Here is a 22,075-nt window from a genome sequence, read left to right as displayed (position 1 = left end):
CATGTGGCTCAATAAGAAACAAGGGTAGGTAGGAAATAGGTGTGGGTAGGTAGGAGAAACAATATAATATTCCACATGAGGTGGATCACCCATTGAATGTGGAGTGTAACAACAAGATCACACCATAAAAGGTGGAATTTCTCCTACACACACTATCCCAATGTGGCACAAACACCCAAGTGTCTCATACCCAAACTACTATGAAATGCATGTACCTAAGTAAGCTTAAGTAAGGTGTAATAATATCTAAGATGAATAATTATTTACACCAACAAAAATTCATCCCTTTTTATATCCAACTACTATTACATACATGTGAAGCTATTGCTTTATTCTAACTAATAACAAGGTCACTTACAAATCTTATGCACCAAAGTTCTTATGATAAAGGAGGTTCTTGACACTTCACTTTGATACCAAATTATGTAAAATTCCATCTTTGTATCAAAACTCATTTTATTCAATATTGAAAGGAAATACATATAGAATTACATAGTTGCTCGTAATTTTATAAAATTGGAAGAACGCTTCACCTAATCCCACCTATTCCTTAACTAACAACCTAATAATAAAATATTCTCTTACTCAAAACATATTTTAATAATACTATTATTTAAACCCATTTGATTTTGAGCTCCAACAATTATTTAATTAAACTATTAAACACCACATTTATAAATATACAACACCTAAAATAATAACACCTATTGCAAACTAAAGTATAACACAACTCAATACATTACAAAACTAAAATTTTCCAAAACACAGTTTAACTAAACCTCCCCAAAAAGAAACTTTCTATGTTGAGTTACCATTGCTAGCACTTTTTCTTGTTGTGGGAGTGCTTTCTTCACGCTCTCCCTCTCCATACATCTCTTCATCCATGCAAAAATGCTTGGAAATTTTTCTCTAGCCATAATCTTAAAATTTCCAATAATTTCGTATGCATGAAGCCAACATATTTGTGGGGCTAGTGCAATATCTACTATTCCAAAATTGTTTCCCCCAAAATAATCTTTTCCTTTGAAAGTTTCTTCTAGTATTGCTAAACCTTCTATAAATTCTCTCTTTCCTTGTTCTTGTTCTTCTCCTTTTTTCAATGCTATACTCCTTCCTTCTGAATTAAAAATCTGAAAATAAATAAATATTATTATTAATACATATTAAAAATGTAGATAAATTTAAAAGAATACTATAAAAGAAAAAATGCAATATTTTTAAATTGAAAAGCACTATAAATTGATTTATTTCTTGTTTTTGGATTAGATTGCGTATAAGTTTTTGAATCAACGTTTTGGATCACACTCCATGATCCATCATTGTGATCCGTGTCTCTTAGCTCTCTAGTATCCTAATGATTTGAAGCTTGGTGATCCATCATCATGATCCGTTTCTCTTAGCTCTCTACTATCCTGATGATAGATCATGGAGTGTGATCCAAAATATTGATTCAAAAACTAATACGCAATCTAATCCAGAAAACAAGAAACAAATCTAATTATGGATTGTGGAAATCTGATATCATCTAGAATGCAATATTATAACACATCCAATTAGCAAAAGTCAAACATCACAGTAGTAAAATGAAAGATACAATATACTTTAAAGACAACTAATGAGCTACTAAAATTTATCATATCGTAATGTGAAACATAAAATGAAGCGAAGAATCACTTTCAATTTATTGGTGAAGTTGAATAGTCACATACGTTCTTTTCTATAAAATCTACCCAGAATCGAGCCATAGCTCGATCATATAAATCAGATAGTTCGAAGAATCAACATATTACAATATAATGGAAGAATCAATCACAGGCCTGCCATTGTGAATAAGAACAGGTACCTTCTTATGCACAGGATTCATTCCAGCAACAGGGGGCTCTTTTTAGACAACAGATCTTCTTCTATAAACTCATATTTGATGCCCTTTTCTTCAAGCCCAATCAAGACTCTGAGACTATATGGGCTGGCCCAGAAGCCAAGAAGCTTAACCTCATCTTCATTGCCCATCTTCACCTATTTCTTCTTCAATCTCACTCAAGTTTGTATGCAGGAGAAGAGCAAATATCTGCTGCATTTATAGTAGTTTTGGACTCTCAGTTTGCTTCGTTGCTAAGAAAAAGTTGGTCAACGTGAACTGTATGACACTTTTATTTGTCTAAATTCATGACTGTATTAGAAGAGCAGTAATACAATCAAACTTTAACAACACCTTAGAAATTTAATGTTATATTTAATGTCGGATAATAAACAACATACTAGGGTTTTAATTAAAATAATCTTACAATAAATCATTATTATTATACACAATGTGCCAGTTGTTTATGCTCTTATATCTAATTACAGAAAACAGAAGATCGTTGCCTTTTATGATTCCCGCTTCTCCTTATTCGCTGGAATAAAGTACTCTCATATATTCGTTAAGTATGGTTATTTTTATAATTAATATAATTGAGCAATAAGTCAAACAAGAGATGAAAATGACATCTAGACAATTAAGTATTCGATGTTGTTAGTCTGATATTTAAGTCTTCTTCTTTTAATCCTCATTATTTTTTAAGTTGTGAGCAAGTTTGGGTTAAATATTGATTATGAATAAGTCAAACAAGTGATTATGAATGCAATTGTTTACATATGACAGTTGTTTTGCATACTATTTCACATCATCATGTAAGAATTAATACATTGATTATTTTCTATTTATTGTTGTTAGTTATAATTTGATTCCTTGGCATTAAGGTAACTTAAGTAAGAGGCAATTAAAATATATAAAGCGAGGTTTAAAAAATATGTCTCTCCAAACTTGTTCGAGTTGGCTTGCCTAAAATTGGAGGAATGGAAAGAGGGCTTGACATTATTACCATGGAAGGAATCAAAAAAAGACGAGAAAAACTTGAAATGTGGAACATCCATTTTTTATTTAGTTGGAATTCACAAAATTTTACCCATTAAAAATATGTTAATGAGTGTAAAACATTTGGGGAGTGGTGGATGCTAAGTTCTTGGATCAATGACTAAGTTTGCATAGGAAACATACAAGACGATGGAAAGAATCTTAGTATTCCCTTTGTAATCGTAATGGCACACTCACCATTGTGCCATCCATTGCAAAGCCCTTCCCCTTCATTAGAGATGTCTTCTTCTACATGATCATTGTGGCCACAATGTTTATGTCTATATTATCAATCTTGTGCTCTCCTACCTAATCTTGTGCTCTTCTACCTAATCTTTGTCCGTATGGTATTTAGGATCTGGATCATGTTGAGAAAATCAATCAATACAATAATTTTACAATTATGATAAGTGGTAAACAACTTGACTATATGGAGGAAGCTATCATCAATTTACATCTATTCAAGAATGTTAGAAGGGGAATTTTAGTAAGATGTTGTAGTCACAAACATTTTTGTTTGGGTGAGATGAACTTTGACACATTTGGATTCATTTTTCGAAACAAAATATTTATTGTAATTGTAAACTAGAAGCATGATTAATGATCTTTCAGCTTTCACCTAAATTTGGAGACATTGCCATCATTTCTTGAGACACATGATTATAGTTTTATTTGATATCACATTTGGATACACTTCAACTACTATAATGCATGAGAATTTAATTATTCATTACTAATATAGATAGATAGAAAGAGGGATAAATGAATAGAGAAAGGAGGAAAGCGAGAAAGAGAGATGAAAGGATAGAGAGACATAGAGAGAAATAGAAATAGAGAGTATGTGCATGGAAATGGATAAACAAAAGGGAGTCTTAAGAGGCCACTTTTTTTAAATAAATTAGGAAAAAAATTTCTTGGATGAGAAATTAAAGATATCTATGTTCAAAATTTGAAGATGCAACAAGAACAAGAGTCATAGTGCTTTGAATTTGCTTTCTAAAACTTATTTTTTTAAGCGGTGGATATTAAGGGGTTCAAATAAGGGGGGCACACAAAGTGCTCTTATTTCTGTCAAAAAAATATATCATAATTTTCTGGTGTGCTCCCCCTAAAATGTTAACCTTTTTTCATATTTCAAAAATTGTTTTGGTAAAAAAATTAGCTAATACCATGTAGCTTATGCATGACCTTTTGATTAATTTTTTATGAATGTATTTGATTTTTTACCAATTTTCAAAGTGGACACATCTTAAAAAATAAAACATTAAAAGTTTGGCCCCTTAATCTTTTTGGAAACTAATTAAAAAAAAGTTTGATTATGTAGAATAGAGTCTAGCATACTATATTTTATAAAAGGTTTTAATGGCTTCTACAACCTGTCACACCTCCACCTCTTCAGTTAGACTCTGCCTTGCATCACACTTCCATGCCAAACACTTGGCACATTCACAACTGCTCATCCCTGCAAGTAAAGACAAAATTAACAATCATTTTCCTAGTCAGGTTATAACAAAGCTTGCCTAGGAAATGATAGCAAGTTGCTACCCAACAACTTCCGGGCCATTCCAAAAATAATATACACTGTACAAGGGTTCCATGACTTGAATCCCAAGGGTCATTGAGAAAAAATCAAGGGATTTCAAGTTGGAACCATGACTGGGCTCTTGAACCCTTGCTCAGACCGAGAGCAACACAATAAGAGATAATTTGTAAACACACTTCAAAATTGCACTAAGGAAAGATTTAAACACCTCTTGAGCAATAAAATATATACACTAAACCACCATGAAATAACATTAGCAAGGTCAATCCATTTGGTAGGACTGCTGCTACAAAAATGACAAAATCCAAGGCAAAATCTGGAAATTGTCTTCAAATTCTATTCAAACTTGCTCAAAGATATTGCAACCCGTGTACAATAATTCTCAGAGAATTTTATATGCCATTTTGGTCATAACCAACTCTTCATCGGTTGCCTAACCACCGATTTGCTCAAAAATGCAAAGTTGCTCAAAAAGTTGCAAAAAGTTGTCAAGCAACAATGACAACTTTTGCTCAAATGTGCATTTTTGTCTTTTATGTCTTTCTACTCATACTAAACCTCCTAGGATGACTCCCTAACATCAAAATGACATTCCTAAATGCCTAATGAGGCTTTACAATACATTTTACATTATAATGCAAATTTATGCCATTTTAGGCTTACAAGGGCTCATTGGCCAAATTTGAGAAAAACGCACAACCTTTGTGACAATCACCCTTCAAATGACTATCAAACACATGTGGACCTCCAAGTAATCCATTATTCAAACATTGATCCAAAATAAGGACTATCACACCAAAATCTGGAAAATACATCAACAAAATGGTTAAAAGCTAGGTGCTCCTACACCATACTCCCCCAATGAGAAAGAAGTCAAGTGACTCTTTTAGGAAACAAAGAGAGAGGAATGACAAGCTTAGAGAAATCTGCTTCAGGTACCCAAGTAGCCTCAAATGCTAGAAGTTGTTTCCATTTGACCAAATGTTCCATATAGGCGGTGTGCCTTGTCTTCTTGAGAATCCTAGAATCCAATACTTGCTCGGATTGTGGCATGGTTGCAGGTGGAAAGGGCAGGTTTGAAAGTGCTTCCTCTGGAAGTGTGCCCTTATACTGCACCAAATCTACTACATTAAATATAGGAGATAAAGCCATGTCTCTAGGTAGGTCAAGTTTACTAGGGACACCTTTCTGAAGCCTTTCTTTGTCCAAATGAACTATGACCAAGTCCCCAACAACAAATTGTATATCCTCTCTCTTTTCATCTACTTTATATTTGATCCTTTGAGAGGTGTCTAGTAATACTTGTCTAACTTGTTCATGAATCTCTTGCATGGATTGAGCCATGTACATAGCATGTCCACTCCGTTGTCCCATCTTCCCAACATCTCTGAGCTCCAACACACCTCTGGGATGAAGGCCATAAACTATCTCAAAAGGGCTCTTACCGTTTGATCTATTCATACTATCATTGTAAGAAAACTTAGCTTGATGGATGATCTAATCCTAAGCTTGTCAATACTCCTTTGTGGCTAGCTGCGTGAGTTATTTTGACTTCAAAAGACCCTCGGAATCCTATGTGGCTAGCCACATGAGTTATTCTGACTTCAAAAGAAACCTGGATAGAGCCTTGCTCCTAACAAGCTTTTAGGGCTCCGACGAGGTTATGCACTATAATATATCAAACATTGCTCCATCGCCAGTAGGCTTCCATAGCCCTGTTGGAGTTACTTGCATGTTCCCATAGTCAAGATTTTTTTTTGTCGCACTTGTATGCATGATATTTCAGTAATATATAATTTTCTTTGTTTCTCCTTGAGATTGACATAACACTTTTTTCTTTTATTTTCTTGCCTTGACTTGTAAGTAATGAAACCTACTTGGGTATGACAATTACAGCGGTGCAGAAGCAAAATATTGGATTTTTCACTAGCCACATGACCAACTAGGTATCTGTAATGACTTAGAGATTTTGATTAATGTGTGAGATATAGCAATTGATAGATTTTGGGTAACAAGACTTGATAGTGAAACTTCTACCCAACCAAGGATAAAGCTTAATCACAATGTCATTTTGGGTAATATTTTTCATTTAAATATCGATGAAAAGAGTTGTTTGATTGCACAAATAGATGAGAGTTGGTTGTGGCATAGAAGGATGTGTCATGTTAATTTTGACTATATGATTAAGATTAGTTCTACTAAAGCTGATAGAGATTTGCTTAAAATTGTGAAGCCTTCTAATCTGGTATGTAAAGAATGTCAGTTGGGTAAGCAAAAAAGAATTTCTTTTAAGAGTAAGCAATATACATCTAGTGAATTATGAGATATTGTACATACTGATTTGTGTGGTCCTACAAGAACAAGAAGTGTGCAAGGTGACATATATTTTATGTTGTTAATTGATGATTATTTCAGGATGATGTGGGTGACTTTTCTTAGGGAGAAATCTGAAGTACTGGATAAATTCAAGATATTCAAAGCTAAGGTGGAAATTGAAACTAGACTAAAGCTAAAATGCCTAAAATCTGACAGAGGGGGACAATTCACATCCGGTGAGTTTAATTCATTTTGTGAGAAGCGTTAGATTAAAAGACAGTTATCTACTCCTAGGACCCCTCAACAGAATGGAGTTGTTGAGAGAAAGAACACAACAATATTGGATGTTGCTAGGACTATGTTGATTGAAGGAGAAGTGGCACAAACCTTTTGGAGAGAATTTGTTAGCATTGCTATTTACACATTCAATCAAGTGCATATAAAAGGTGATTCTGATAAGACTCCTTCTGAGCTATGGTTTGGTCATGTTCCTATAGTTAGATATTTCAGAGGTTTTGTAAGCAAATGTTATATTAAGAGAGATGAGGATATTGGAAAGTTTGATGTAAGATGTGATGAAGGTATTTTCTTGGGTTATTTTACTAAGAGAAAGGCCTACCAATGTTTCAATAAGAGGTTACAGAAAATTGTGGAAAGTGTAAATGTAAAGGTTGATGAATGTCATGGGAAGTAGATCAGAGCATGCAGATATGAGATTGATACTCAGGATATTATTGCTAAGCTTGTACAGATAGAGATCTTGAAGAAGATTACTTTGGTGAAGACAATTAATCCAGATAATACTATTGCTGGTGAAGAAGTTCAAGAACCTGAGAATAAGAAGAACCAGAAGACTTTGAGGTATGTGAAATTGAATCATTCAAAGACTCAAATTATTAGTGATAAGAATAAAGGTGTGATGATTAGGAGAAGACTTGTTGTTGAAGGGATATGCCTGATTTCAAATATTGAACCTAAAGATGTTGTTGAAGCATGTAAGAATGATAATTGGATAAAGGCTATGGAAGAGGAGTTGAATCAGATGGAAAATAACAATACATGGGAGCTAGTTCTGAGACCTAAAGATAAGAATGTGATTGGTACGAAATGGGTGTTCAGAAACAAACTGAATGAAGTTGGTGAAGTGGTAAGAAAAAAGGCAAGGTTAGTATGTAAGGGTTGTTCTTAGATGGAAGGTATTGATTATGAGGAGATTTTTTCTCTAGTAGCTAGGATTGAAGCTGTTAGATTACTTCTTGCATGTGTTGCTTATAAGAATTTCAAAGTGTATTAGATGGATGTGAAGTCACCCTTTTTGAATGGAGATCTAGAAGAGGAACTTTATATTGAGCAGACAGATGGGTTTTCATTATTAAATGAAGGTGATATGGTATGTAGATTGAAGAAGACATTGTATGGACTTAAGCAAGCCCCTAGAGCCAGGTATGCTAGATTGGATAGGTATTTGATGAAGCTGAGATTCTGTTAAGGTACTATTGATAGTAATTTATATTTTAAGGTTGAGAATGACAATATTTTAATTGTTGAGGTCTTTGTTGATGATATTATCTTTGGTGGTGATGATGAATTGAGAATGAGATTTGTTGATGATATGCAGAAAGAATTTGTAATGTCCATGATAGGTGAGATAAAATTCTTCTTAGGATTATAGATTACTTGGACTGATAAAGGTATTTTCATTTCTCAATCTAAGTATGTTAAGGAAATGCTGAATAAATTTGGGCTAAGTGACTATAAACCTGTTGGAACTCCTATGGTGACTGGTTGTAAGTTGTCTAAGCAAGATGAATCTCCTGAAGTTAATCAAACTTTGTATAGGTCTATGGTTGGTGCACTATTATATCTTACTCAGACTAGACAAGATATTATGCATATTGTTTGTCTTTGTGCCAAATTTCAAGTTGAACCTAAAGAAACTCATGTTACTGCGGTAAAGAAGATTTTCGTAAAAGGGAACAATTGATCATGGGTTGTGGTATCTGAAGAATGATGATTTTATGATGTATGCTTATACTGATGCCAATTGGGCAGGTGATGTAGATGATTGAAAGAGCACTATCGGTGGAACATTCTTTATGGGGAAGAAGTTGGTTTTATGGGCTAGTAAGAAGCAAGACTATATCTCTTTATCCATTGTTGAAATGTTTTTATTTAAGCTTTCTTAAATCTCACTGAAGTAATTAGCTTAATTATGTCTCTAGTGAAAGTTATTAAGGACTTTTCTCAAGTGGCAGATTTTATCCTAGTACGTTGATATGGTTAAAGGGTTACAAAAATTAATCGATTGTGTTGATGTGAATCCTCCCTTTTGCATCAATTGGTATCAGAGTTTAGAATGTTTGGGAAAGAGAGTTTGGTATTTGTTTGTTGTGTTTGTGCAATTTGAGAAGAGAACCTGGTTACCAAAAGACTAGGTAGAGAAAAGAAAGTCCTAAGTGAGGCAAAGACAAAGTGGAAGCAAGGTTAAAGGGACTTGCTTGAAGAAATGGATTTTTTGAGGAGGTTCTTGCAAGGTGAGGGTTTACAAGAGGATAATAAAAAGAAGAGACGAGAAGAAAAAGAGAGGAAGAAGAAATATGAAATGATGAGGAAAAAAGAGTTTGAGGAAGAGATAAGAGAAATAAGGCAAGATTTGGATCAAATGAGAAAAGACATAGAAGAATTGGACAAAAGAATTGAGATGCAGCAACAAAGTTGACACTTGACAATAAATAAAAGGGTATTATGGCCCATTAGTAAGATTGTTCAAAGAAGAAAACAAGAAAGGATAACAATCAATGATGAAGAAGAAGATTTATGGACAACATATGCATCCATTGCGAAAGAATGGAATAGCAAGGTTGGTGTTGGACAAGCTAAGCAAGCTAAGATGATGGTAGAGGAAGACATACCCATGAAGGAAGAAGTCATGAAAAACCATGAAGATGTTGAAATAGAAGAGGTTTGTGATCCTAACAAGGAAACAAGGTTGAAAGAAGATAAATAGATGGGAAAAGTGAGGACCAAAGGTGAAGAGATCATATCTACACCAAAAAGGAGAAAGAGTAAGGATGGAGTACACATAGCTCTTGTTGAGATTGTAAACAAGGGAAAACCAAAGTTAAAGATGAAATACAAGGGTAGAACATATAAGGAATAAAGAAGGATAATTTGAAGATGTAGACCTGTTACTTCATTCACTCCAAGAGGACTTGGAGATTTCATTTGGTTAGGACTATGGTGTAGGAGCACTTGATGGACTTTATGCCTCCATGAAGCAATTTTGTAAATTTGGCTTTAGCATTGTGTTTTGATAATGTAACGAGGTCTTTTAGATAATTTTGGACTTATTTGTATTGAGTTTGAGTCTTAGGAGGTCATTTGTGGTTTATATGGAAAATATTGTAAAAGTTGTCATGTTGTCATGCAATTTTGCATTTTTGGTTGTATGTGGAAGGTGAAGGGTCAAGTCATTTAAAAGTCAGTTGTAATTGATCATTATTGGTTGGAAAAGGCATAAATATGGACTCCAACATGAATTCCATGAGTTGTTAAAGGTTTTTGAGGGTTGGAGAAGGATGGAATAAAAAAGGAATTAATTTTGTAGCATCCTTACATTGTTTTTTTTAAGTTTTCGGTATTTGCAGTTTGAAACATGTTATTTTACGGCCCTTTAGTGGTATCATATTGAAGAATATAATATATGGGTGGAAATATATTTGTTTCTATTTTCCAAATATTTTTGTCTCGTTAACTTTTATTGAGTTTTGTGTAAGATATAGCAATTTTGGTGAAGACTATCCAGTTTGATAGTTTTTGGTGAAGATAACAGTCTACAAAATTTGTGGTATGGAAATTGTTGGTACAATAAAATAATTCAAACCAATTGGAAAAGTTTAAAAAATGATTCTAGTTTAATCTAAAGTGTTTTGGTTTGATTTCATTAAGTCTTTCAAAAGTTATAAGCAATTTGGTGCAGGTTGCTTGGAACCTTACGTAGGGTTAGCAGTTTTGAGAAAAGTGTCATAACTTTTGTTTTAACTGTTGGTTTTTTCTACAAATTGGAGGAATTGTTTTTATTTAGGTTTTATTAAATATCACTGAAGAGATTAGCTTAATTATGTCTCTAGTGAAAGTTATTAAGGATTGTTCTCAAGTGGCAGATTATGTCCTAGTACGTTGATATGGTTAAAGGGTTACAAAAATCAATCTATTGTGTTGATGTCAATCCTACCTCTTGCATCACTTTCAAAAAAATTCACATTCTTTGAATCCAAAAGACGCAACACATTATATGCTTTGCATACTATAGAATAAAAAATAAATTTCATAATTGTTTTGCCAAGTTATGGTGGTTAGACAAACGAGTTTTACATTTCTAATATGTTCTAGTAAAAAAATCATAACTAATTGTTTACTTGCAAAAAAAATATGTGGCACATCCAAGCATGTGTCTTCTACTTATATTAAAAAAATCATAAAAAAATATTATGTTTTTCATGTACTTACATTGGTCAAATATACACTTGTTTTTTAAATTTTTTTCCTAAAAATTTAATACTGCTTTATTGAAATTTCAAATTTTCACCAAAATTATTTACTTTTTTTTAAAAAAATAACTAGTAGCTCAGCAGCTACATTCAATTATGTTCTTACATTTTTTTAGATTATGTTGATAAACTATTCAAATTTTTTGTCTAGTTTGGACCCCCATGATCTTGCACTCACCTAGTTCGCATAGATTCCAAAGAGAAAATATTGACACTAAAAAGTAAAAGAAGAATTAAGCTTCTGAAATAGAAGAACGCTTTGTGAATTGCATTACCATTTGTAGCACTTTTTCTTGTTGTGGAAATAATTTCCTGATACTCTCCCTCTCCATACATTTCTTCATCCACGAAAAAATGTTTGGAAACTTATTCTCAAATATAATCTTAAAATCTCCAAGAATTTTGTATGTATGGAACCAACATATCAATGGTGCAAATGTAATATCTACCATTCCAAAAGTGTTTCCTCCAATATAATCTTTTCCTTTGAGAGTTTCTTCTAATATTGCTAAACTTGCAATAACTTGTCACTTTCCTTCTTCTTGTTCTTCTCCTTTACTTTTGATTATGCACTTCCTCGCAACAAGAAGCTGAGGAAAATAATAATGAAAAACAAATAAATATTAGAACTACAAAGATTTTATACAATATGATAAAATTAAATGCATAAATTTTCAATTAAAACATTATAAATTTATAAAAGAACAATATTGTAACACATTCCATTAAAAATATGTTATAAATGATTTAAGTTTTTAAATAATGCAAAATGTGAAAGGGAATAAACATAAATATACTAATATTTAAAGTTAACTATTTATATCAATAATTTTGAATGGAGAATTTTAGAAAATTGAAACTGATGGATTTGGTGTTATGGGACATGTTATAAGAGTATTGCAAAGATAAACCCTAAAATATATATACCTTAAAATTGTATTGGTAAAATTTCGATTCTATTTATAGATTGAAATTTTACCAATACAATTTTAAGGCATATATATTTTTTCTCCATAAGATAAATGTTATTTGTGAGTTCTACATTTTTTGTTTGTGGATTTATTTAATTTATTTCAAATAAAATTATGAATTCATAAATTACATAATTTTAGAATCACCATTTTGAATCACACTTATTATTCTATTATGAGGATGAAAAACATAAAAAATATTGATTATGTATTATTCCATGTGATTAGTAATGTTCATCCATCAAACAATAAAATAAGTAACATAATAACAAAAATAAGTAAATATTAAAACTTAGGTTTAATAAAGTATTATAAATCAAATGCAATTTTTTAAAATAAATTGTTATAAATCTTTTTAAAAATAGAGTTATAACACATTCCATTATAAATATTTTTTTTATTATATAAAGCTGATTCAAAGAGCTCCCAGAGAAAAGAACCAGTAAGAAAAACTCCGATCCTTGCTCTACAATACATAGAAAGGTTGTGAGATTTAAATCTCAAATATGCCAAGAAATACAATATCTTATAGTGTCCAGAATACTGAATGCCATAAAACATCCCCCAGTATTGAATATTTTCTGGAATGTATTGAACAAGATGCAGTCTAAACCAAAACATCACGAGAGCTGTGCACATTTACATAGCAGTCCACAATCTATCTCACTTATGAATTTATCGAACTTATAATCCAGCACACTTCTCAAATCGATATCCCTTCACAATATAGAGATGCAGTAAAACCACAGGACCCTGCACTTATAATATCACACATACCGATTTATATCATTATGAAAAAGACCACTAAATAGCTATATGTAATATTATCCTATACCCATATCTTCCAAAAGTTTTGCCTTAAGAATTGGATAAGAATCAAAATCACAATTCGGACCCATCATATTAAGTTCCTCCTTGGAACTTCCCATATTTGCCAAATGATCTACAACTCGGTTCCCTTCTCTATACACATGTGAAATGGTGAAGTTTGTAAATGTATCAATTAGTGTCCATGCTTGTTCAAGTAAATATCTTATCTGCCAATTATCAATATTTCTCTTTATGCAAGCGTTGATAATAATAGCTGAATCGCCTTCAATGTGTATATATGAGATGTTCAATTTTTTTACTAGTAGAATACCTTCAAGTAAAGCACATGCCTCTGCAAAGTTGTTAGTACCCGGCGGAATAAAAGCAGCTTTCAAAGCTAAAACACATCCTATGTGATCCCTTATGCATACTCCTATCCCCGCATCACTTGGGTTCCCTTTAGAGGAGCCATCAAAATTTAGTTTGAAATGCATTGAATTCGGAGGACACCATTTCACTTTATTTCTATCAATTTTACTAGTTCTCACTCTTGGAAGACAAGGTGATACAGGAATAGAGATGCCCTTCTAGCAGTTAATAACTTGACCATCCCAAGAAGTAAATTCCTTATTTGAATTGAACTTGTAATGCCCCGCCAGGAAACCCCGAAGGGAATAAGCCAAAACACAAGAATAGAGTGCAATTTTTTTATTTTTTATTTTAAAGTTACAACACATAAGATGCAACAGATATCAAAGATTCAGATAACATAGCAGAAGACTTCAACTAACACCTAAAGAGTTTCCCAACGAGATTACTTAAATTTCACAATTCGCTTAACTCACACAATTAATCCAAAAGCTGAATATCTTAATAACGAGATAATTCATAATCAGGATAATTTCTTTCAAATGATGGAAATATAAATCACAACCAAAGCTTCATCCATTAAGATCTATTCATAAACTTCATTCAAGCTTTTCATTTAAAATTACAAACCATACATCTAACATTCTAATACACTAGGATTTCATCATAACATAAGAGATCTTTCAAGCATATTTAGTTTTCTAACCACAACGGAATAGATTCCATTACTCTAAGCTACATTCATTCATATTCCGACTTATTGCATTTTAAAAAGATGATTGCATAAAAGCACCTACGATGATTCTCATCTAAACTACTTACACATTTGATCAACATGGCATTCAAGAAAGAACTGAATATAAGCATTTAAAGTTAATTCCAATTATCCACTTAACCATTCTAACATAAGTTAATCATACATGATAAGGCTGAATAAAGGAAACATAAGAGAATACATCACATAACACCATAATGATCTCGGAGTTCACCCCTAAAGGGCTACATCTCCGGGTCTGCGCAACTGCAAGACCCCTCTGATAATTAATAAAGTTAAGAATACAAGAGGTTACACCATACAATCCAGCCATCCAGGCGATACATAAAAAATATACGAACGACCGCATCGGTCAATTAATACATAAACGATCCTTGAAAAGAACAGGATCCAGCTGATCATAATCAAAGCTAAAACAAGAGGTCCATGAGAGCATCCATAAAACTGAGCCATCACCACCCAAGGTCTAACATGAAACCGACACTCACAAGGGCAGAGACAAAGGATGACTCACAAAGGTACTCCTAACAGGACAACGACAACACACTAGCGAACGTAGGGACAAGTGTCATCACACAACCTGGTATGGATACCATGGCAAGTCTTCATAGGTCCCGGTCCCATACACTGGGTCACCCTGGCAACCTAATCTGAGCTTCCGGCCCATCCAAGCCTTATGTGGACCCACACATCCTCTCGCGAAGACAAGGAAGATGGTTTGCCATTTCAGGCCTTCTCACAGCATGTCGAATCTATGATAGCACTTGTCCCATGTGTGAGGCACATTTATCTTACTTAGAAATTACATTCTAATCTACTTAGGTTATCACTTATTAGACTCACTTTCGACGGGTTACCCAGCAGCCACTTTGGGCGCGGCCCCCAATCGAAAGCCACTTTCCCATACGACACTAGACTACACTCGGACGAACTCAAAACCAAGGAATACACATGGTCAGACGAACGGAGTTCAAGAAGAGAGAAACAATCATCTGGTCAAACATGACTCAAAGGTGAACACTTACTGACGGTACTCTAACTAGAGACCTGACAAACTAAGGTCAACCATGAATCATCATTCGACTCACACATAGAGGATATGACCAACTATGACAACATCACAATACAACAGTCAACTCGGAATCGAGGACTGAAACAGGTACCCCAAGTCAATCCATACGACAGGGTCCTACTAAACAAAGCAAAACATGCCATTTCATAATTAAAGGCGAATACAGAAATTAAACTCGCAAGGCAGTAATCAGAAAAGACAATATTTTCTCAAATTGATTTAAACATTAAAATCGATCAAGTTTTCTACAAGATCTAAGTCAGCTTACAGTTATCTACCTCATCAAGGGATAAGTTGTTCTTGTTTTTCTAACTCCTAAGGTTCAAGCATCGAACAGGCAAATTAAGCCATAATGAGTTTTTAACCAATTCATATTAATAAATCACAGACAACCATTACTCAACTAAAATAAGATATTTAATCTTCTATCAAAACGTCATTAACATACTGGTCTAAAATCAAACTCTACAGATTCATAATTTTCAATCCCAGATGTACCATACGGATCACGGGAATATAAATATAAAGGAAATTCAATTGTAGATACTCATTTCCAAACGCACATGATATAAACTTATTAATCCAAGATTGGATCAAAGTATAGCCAATTAATATTCGATGACGAAATTATCAATATTAGAACTTAATTAGACAAGTGCATAAGCCACAAAATGGAAATCGAATAATAATTAACTTATAGATTCCATTATAAAATTAATTAATATCCAATATTAACATTTAACAAGCTATTGCCTTCTTAATCATAATTAGGAACAATTAAACTTAACATTAATATAACTTTCATTAACATACTATTAAAATCATATGCAATTTTTTTTTAATACTAAAAAAAAATACATTAAAAAAAAAACGATTTTAAAATCTACGTTTAAACAAAACGCATTAAAAAAAAAACTATGCTCTTTTCCTTTTTTAAACAAAAAAAAATGCGTTGAAAATAATGAGGCGAGGGTTAGGGCCGTGCCCTAACCCTAGCGCCAGGGAACTCCCGCGAGCGGCGCTCACGGTGGTGCCCACAGGTGCCGCGGCGCCCTCCGGCCACCGCGGCCCCTGCGGCCACCGCCGTGAGCCGCAGGCGCTGCGGACTGCAATGGTCTGCGAGCATCAAGCAGGGAACGGGGAGGAGAAAGCGGGGGACGTGTGGGGGAAGGGGAGGGGAGCGGGTGGAGCTCCGCTCCCCGCTCTCCCAAAACCCGACCCACAGTGAAACACACACACACGCCCAGTCCAACAAAAAAAAATACGTTTTAAATCTTAATTCGAACACACAGTCCGTTTAAAAAGATAAAAACACACAGGGGGGGGGTAAAACAATTAAATTTTTTAAACAAAATACACACAGTCCGAAAATTACCACAACGCCCAGCACAGGTAATTTGATAAAAAAAAAAATTTCGATTCATGATAAATTCGAATTAAACGAACTGCGTTAGAGAACATATTTTCTTGATGGTTTTCTCATCCTATACAGACATCCAAGGTTTTCAACACCCAAAAACAAGGAGGAATTAACAATACCTCAAAAACACTTCCAGCCAAGCTGGTTAATTCACTAAATCAATCAAAAACATGGCATTCCATGGAGAATCCAAAGCCAAGATTAAACCCCCATTTCCATTTCAAACAAAAACTAAAATTGAGAGAGTTGGATCCTACCTTAACACGCAATCCTGGCATAGCTGAAGGAGAGCCCACCTCCCAGATCCAGCAAAACTGCCTACCCTCCAAAAACCCCCAAATTTCCTTCCAAAATTCTCTCCAACCAAAGATTTTCCAAATTTGTCCATCCTCTCCAAATTTCCCCAAATTTGGGTTATATGGAAGAGTTGACCCAAAAAAAATTCTATTTTTGGAATTAAAACTTTTATTTACAAATAATACTCAAAATTTAATTCTTTTCTAGCTAGCAACAAATTAACTTGCTTTATCAATTCCAAAATCGATTTCTCCTTAATCAATTCAATTTAACCTTTCAAATAATAATCCAACAGAATACAATTTAAGTCTATGGCGATAAAATATAAAACTTCTTTTTCAACAGCATATATAAATGCATTTAATATTCAAGATCAGACATTTAATCGAATTTACTCCCAATTAAAAACGAGCAATCCAAATCAATGAAAATCGCATAACGAAAACCCGATTAATTTAATCCATTAATCTTCAATGCACAAATGCATATTTAAACAAGATAATTACTAAGGACTGATTAATCAAATTGATGCTCTGCAAAAAGGATTAGAAAATCTGTTTGATGGCAACACACACAAGAGCACAAGAAACAAACGTTAGTGTTAGCAACAAAAGATTATCCTAAACAGGCATATCAAGAGAGATATTAAGCATGAAATAGAAAGCATATAAACATAAAATGAAATAGCTAATCAAGATGCTCATAGTTGCTCCTCCCTTGTTCCTCTCCTCTCCAAGTCCCAAATGAGTGTAGCTCTCAGCAGCTTTTTGCACTATGGATGCTTATGGAGGATTGAGATTTAATACTAAGCTTCAAATATGAAATGAAAAGCTAAATACTATGCTAGAGTAGATAGTGATGCTATGAAAAAGCTCTATGCTAATGCCAGTATAACAACAATACTCTAAAATGCTTCTCCTTTGCTTGAGGAGAAGGGTTCTATTTATAGAAGAAATGGGGAAATGAAGGGTTAAGATTGAATGGTTTAATCAAGGGCCAAGTTTGAAAGTTGGGGATCCATGTGCACAATTGGCACCAATAAAATGGTGACAAGTGTCAACATAGGATTGGGTTGAGAGAAGAGGTTGGAGGCATTAAAGGCCTGAGAAGACCTCATGGTTATCTAGAAGGTAAGGGTCAAGTCTAAATTAAGATTACCCATTGGATTAAGAGTTAATCCAAGGATAAACCTTTGTGCAAATGATTAAGAGATAATCATGGTCAAAGCATTAAAGGCTTGATGAGACCTTTGGGTTGGGTAGAGGTTGAGTCAAAACAAATGTTTTAACCATGTGGGAGGGTTGAATTAACCATTAATGGTTATTGGAGACTTTGGGGATTAAGTGGTTGAAGGTTGAAAGCTTTCAAAGGTTATCCAAGACTTTTGAGGGTTAATTTGTTGAACACACAAAGCATTAATTGCTTTTCAAAGACTTTGGAGTGTTTGAGAAGTGACTCCAATTTGCTTAGGAATGTGACAATATTTAGGGGATGGATTAGGCTAATTAGGAAGGGTTTAGAAGAATCTAGAAGGGGTTTAGGCATACAAGTGGATTTTGTAGGAAAATGCAAGTGGGAGAAATTTTGGTATTTTCAATTAAAATAAAATCATTTATTTCAATTAAATGGTGTAAGTTGCATTTGGATAAATATTTAAATAAATATCAATTTATTTAAATGAGAAAAAGAAGATAAAGCATTAAAATGCTTGAAGACTTTGAGGGAAACCATTAAAGGCTTGAAGACTTTAAGGAAAACCATTAAAGTCTTTAAGAAGACTATAGAAGGAAGCCATCAAGTTTGAAGACTTTAAAGCCATCAAGTTTGAATACTTTAAGGGAAACCATTAAAGGTTTCAAGTGGGTGAGGATAAATAGGATTTTAAATAAATAATTTATTTAAAATAGTTGTGCAACTTGCTTTTGTAGGAAAATACAAGTGGGTGGAGGATAAAGGTGATTTAAATAAATTATTTATTTAAAATAATTGTGCAACTTGCATTTGTAGGAAAATGCAAGTGGGTGGAGGATAAAGGTGATTTAAATAAATGTTAATTTATTTAAATGTGAGAGGTGAGATTTTGGGGGATTTAAATAAATATTAATTTATTTAAATGTGAGAGAATATTTAATTAAATAAATATGATTTATTTATTTAATTAATGGTCTGAATTTGGTTAAGTGAATTAAATCAAATAAATTGAATAATTTATTTAATTAATAGGAGAAGAGGGTTAAGATGAATTAATTAAATATTAATTTAATTAATTATTAATTGATGGTTAAATAATCAAATAAATACTAAGTATTCATTTAATTAAGTGGACAGATTTATGTGACTACATTTGCCCCTCTTTGAGACGGTGCGGTTTATCGCGTCGTTTCAAAGAAAGAAAAATAGGTGTGAAGAAATGCCCCATAAAATGTAAATTTAATGGGTGGTATGCCCCCTCGAGGGATGGGCCGATTTTTTTTGAAAAATCGGGCGATCTCTCGAAAAAGAATGAAAAGCGAAGGGGAGGTAGAATAGAAGAAATTAGAACTAATGATGAAAGAATGGGAGAAAATGGAGTGAATATGAAGAAACAACAAGCCAACGAATACCCTGAGGTCATGCAAGAGATACATAGCAGATGTAGTGTGGGGTTTGGATTGATGCTATACAATTGATCAAAATTGTTTGGACAATCTGGTGCAATCGGTTGAATTGCCCCGGTCAAGTCAAAGCGTGACAGTTGATGTCAGTTGGTTGCTTGGACATGATAAAGTCTGAGTAAGTGAATCAAAGTGACCTGATGGTGACTTAGACAATTGATGTAATTGCCCGATGAAGTCAAGGTATATGAAGCAAAATACTCGTTGAGACGTAGACAATTGATGTAATTGTCCGTTGGATTGTGTTTGATTGGTTGATCAATTGATAGTATGTGCGTGTGATGGATGGTTGTGGGGAATCATGGCAGCCCCGTTGAGACTAGGTCATTATGATAAATGCCTGATGTAGTCTAGGATTACCATGATCGATTACCTGTTGAGACCCGAAGATACTTGATCAGAGTATCTGTTGATAGTCTAGGTGTGTGTGAGCCGAGGTACCTGTGCAGAGAGAGTAACTTGTTTAATTGTGTGGATGAGTGAGGATGGGAAGCGATGAAGGGATTAGGATGATGTTGATGATCAAGATAGGGAGGGTGAGGGGGGATTTGATGTTAGATAGAAGATATGGAGGACTAGGATCGAGTCCTATGGAAGAAGATGAGTAAAATAGAGTATGCATTATTATGACTACGTATGCATGATATGCAGCTATTATGAATGTATGGATGGATGGAATGCAACGAAATGCAATATATACAGATGAGATGGAATGACGATCCATGGTGCTTTATTTTTCATCATTGAGCTTTAAAATGTTGGAAGAGAATACACGCATCTTGACATAATGATTCAAGATGACCAGAGTATTTCTTACATGGATTTGATATAGCAAGTTAATACAAGCAACTTGATATAATGGATCAAGTTGACCTGAGTATTGCTTGCGGAACAGACAAGGATTATCTCCTTTCGTGCATGACTTGGATCGTCCTCCTTGATCTTAGGCTGATCATATCCTGAGACAAGTGCATACCGTAATAAGAGATAAAACCTTTATCCAGTTTGGATGAGGTAGGAGGAACCAAAGAAAGAGAATTGTACCTGCAAACAAACAATATATACATAAAGAATAAAGAATATGGATCCTTGGTAATGGTTAGTGTCCATATGGTCGAGGTATACGCTGTAGTCAGCAAGCCGTAGTGATCTATGACTGTATTTTGCATAAGATCACGTAGCTTGGTGAACTTCCCACGTAGACACCATTAGTACATGCCCCAGAACTTCATCGGAAATAATGCGCAAATGATACAAAACAATGCTGAAAGATCCCGATACAGATAAACGAACGATTGTACTCACAAATCAACCAAGTATTTGATAGCTTAACATAATTTTCTTGTCAAAGAAAACGTCATCTTGTCTTTGTTTTGGTAAGGAAGGATGCATCCTTGTTTAAAGACAGGTTTGGATTTGTTAATGTCGATTGTGTGGTTTGATTGGTAAATGGTCATTGTGTGAGTATTTTGTCAATGTTTATTTTGTATCTGATCGGATAAATATGTACAAGGTGTTGCCATGTTTTTGTGTGATTTTTGATGGGTTTTCCGATGTTTTTTGGATTTTGTGAAACAATTTTGAATGTTTTTGGTATTTTGAGAGTCATTTTTGAATGTTTTTGATATTTTCTGAAGATTGCCTAAATGAAGAGCATAATGATATATAAGACAATGTAGAATCCACTTCCATCACTAGGGTAAGGGTATTGCCCCCAGTTTGTAGACCTGACTATAAAAAGGTGGGATGCTAGACGCATGGAGTACTTTCTTAATTGTAGATCAAATAACAAGCCATGGTTGGGATGGATGGATGTATGTGTGCATGAATGTGATTACAACGAGCCTGAAAGATACTAGAGCCATTGCCTTTACGAGTGGCACCTGTTTGCCAGGTTTTCACCATCGCACTTACCCAAGGTGCCACCGGAGTGGTTGTTCACCGTTTGGATGCATGATTTTTCTTTACTTTTTTGAATGTTTTTGTATTTTCTTCAGGAATTTTCTGAATGTTTTTGGTATTTTTCTGATATGTAGGGGAGCCTGATGCTCTGTACACCTTAGGTATAAAACCGTTTGAGGTGCATGCTATTGATTGGATCTGCAAGCGGTTCGCCTTCTGATGTAGCCAACTGATATGCCCCGGACCCGAATACAGCAGTGACAACATATGGGCCCAGCTAGTTTGATTCAAACTTGCCTTGATGTTCTCTATTTGGTTGGTTGCGAGGATTTTCTCGAAGAACAAGATCACCTACCTCAAATGTACGAGATCTAACTCGGTGATTGTAGCTTCTACTCATGCGCTGCTGATAGGCTTTGAGGTGATTGTATGCAGCTTGTCGCTTCTCATCTAGTAACTCTAAGTCCTGAAGACGAGATACTCTGTATGCTTCATCATCGATG

The sequence above is a fragment of the Cryptomeria japonica genome, chromosome 4, assembly GCF_030272615.1.
Source record: "Cryptomeria japonica chromosome 4, Sugi_1.0, whole genome shotgun sequence".
NCBI lineage: Eukaryota > Viridiplantae > Streptophyta > Pinopsida > Cupressales > Cupressaceae > Cryptomeria > Cryptomeria japonica.
The sequence above is the reverse complement of the archived record's forward strand: the minus strand, read 5'-3'. Positions refer to the sequence as shown.